Source organism: Brachionichthys hirsutus, unplaced genomic scaffold, assembly GCF_040956055.1.
Source record: "Brachionichthys hirsutus isolate HB-005 unplaced genomic scaffold, CSIRO-AGI_Bhir_v1 contig_565, whole genome shotgun sequence".
Lineage (NCBI taxonomy): Eukaryota > Metazoa > Chordata > Actinopteri > Lophiiformes > Brachionichthyidae > Brachionichthys > Brachionichthys hirsutus.
In genome coordinates this window covers 156,049-158,204 of record NW_027180431.1, presented here as the reverse complement: position 1 = coordinate 158,204, position 2,156 = coordinate 156,049, and positions in this window count along the sequence as shown.

Here is a 2,156-nt window from a genome sequence, read left to right as displayed (position 1 = left end):
ATGCAAGACAAATCAGCAACAGCGTTCCAAAATACAAGAAGTTAGTATGGAGATGACAAGCTAAAGCCATAACTCTGATATTAGCTCAATCACTGTAATCAAAGTAATGTTCGAAGCGCTGCACACCTGGCCTGCACCTTCAGCTTTAGATCAGCAGCCATCCTGGCTAACTGGGTTTGTTGCTGTCACAATATTGCGAGAGAATGAGCGAGTGCTGGCTGTGGTAACTTCTTAGTTTCCTTCCTGCTTTTGTATTCATTTGATATATTTTATGTTTTATCTGTAGGATCTCACTTTTTTTTTGACAATTCACTCTGTCTTCTGTTTTGACAGAGTGATTGATATTGGGGGATTCGGTTGTACACTCTTCCTCTTGCATGCCAGTGCATGGAGAGAGCCTGTTCCTTTATTCTGCTCCTCACTGGTCAGTACTAACCTTTGTCTTCGCTTTCTCACAGCAGTACATTTCATTTCAGCCCTCATACCCCCCTGGGTAAAGTTAAATATTTTACTGTGCTGTGCAACTTTGGCACATGTGGGATTCTTTGATCCATCTTCATGCATGACATAGTGTCTAACTATACTTTTGGACGACTGCTTTGCAATTTCTATTTGTAGTGTAAAAAGTAAAAGAATGAAATCAAATAAAGAAGCCTTTTAGTTTAGTTTAGTTAAGTTTAAAACCACATGTAATCGGTAAAAAGTTGGCGATCTCCAACAATAATCCAACAACATATGCAATAATGCAATAACTCGAATATATGGTATGGGAAACGTTAGACATGATGTTAGACAAGATTTAACCTGACTCAGAATATAAAGATACGGGGGAAGAAGGGCAGGCAATGGGGGGGACAGAAAGAGAAACACACTGGAAAAAGAGATGAAGCATTCAAGAAACATTCACAGAGACTTTTCTCTGACTATAATCCAATGTAACTAGACCCCTGCGGGACTGGACAGGGAAAGCTCTTGATGGGCAGGAATGTGGATCCTGAGAGCACAGAGAGTGGATTGATGGCGACTGCGAATGGGCCAGTGGGAACAGAACGGTAGGAGAGGATCATTGTGACCTGTGCTGACACCTCTGTCATCACACATCTTCTGCCTCAAGCCAGGGAAAAAAGGGGCTCATGGGAAGAGGGAAGAAGTGGATGAGAAGGAGGAAAGAGGAGTGAGAAGAGGAGGTAGAATGTGTCCGGAGCCCAGAGAAAACGCATGTGGTGCATGCATTCCGACCCCACATGGGATCTGTAATGGCCTGTGACTTGGAAAAAGGGATGGGAGCCAATAAACACAAAGACAAGCATTATTTGCAATCTGAAAGCATGAGGCAAAATGTATTTCATTTCAAATCAAAAACATCAAAACTGACCTTCAAAGGCTTTTCTCTGTGTAGTGCAAACAAAAGGGGAATAATGGACAGGCTGAGCCTTTACTACAGATGGCTGTTGCTTCAGGTAGTCATCAGCAGTACTCGGTATCAGCTAGATTTGCAATCAGGTCGTATATCAAGTCCATAATCAATCAATCGATCCATGCTTGCAGTGTAGTCGGGCAGAAACACCTGTCACCCTGAAGAAATGAACTCTAAAGACTTTCTGCTTGTCTTCACAACACAATGATGAGCCAATCAAGCCAGCCCTCTCTCTCTCTCGCGCGCGCTCTCTCTCTCTCACACACACACACACACAGACTGTCTGTCATTTACCAATGTCTGCATCATTAGTCTGCCTGGACTGATGTCTTTGTGTCAGGACCCGCTGCATTAGGCCATTGCTCAGGTGCCATAATTCAATTCGATGTGGGCAAGGGGTCAGCAGAGAGACGAGGCCTGCCGGCCATTAGCGGCTCACAGAGAGACAGTGAGGTTGTGTCAGGGTCAGAGAGGGTCATCATTGTTAAGCAAAATACTGCAGGATGGAAGGAAGGTGGAACACAGTCTTTGTGTTAAAATGAAATGAATCGAACAGGGAATGGAAGTTTGAGAAGGTTCATTATGGTGCTTGAACTGGTAGTCTGGAATGATGAGAAGACTGTGAGACTGTGAGCAATATTCTGATATTCTAGTAACAGTAGCTGGAAACACGCTGAATCTTAAGTAGGTGTAAGACTTTAATCAATTCTAACATCTGTTACAGTAATTATTTTAATAA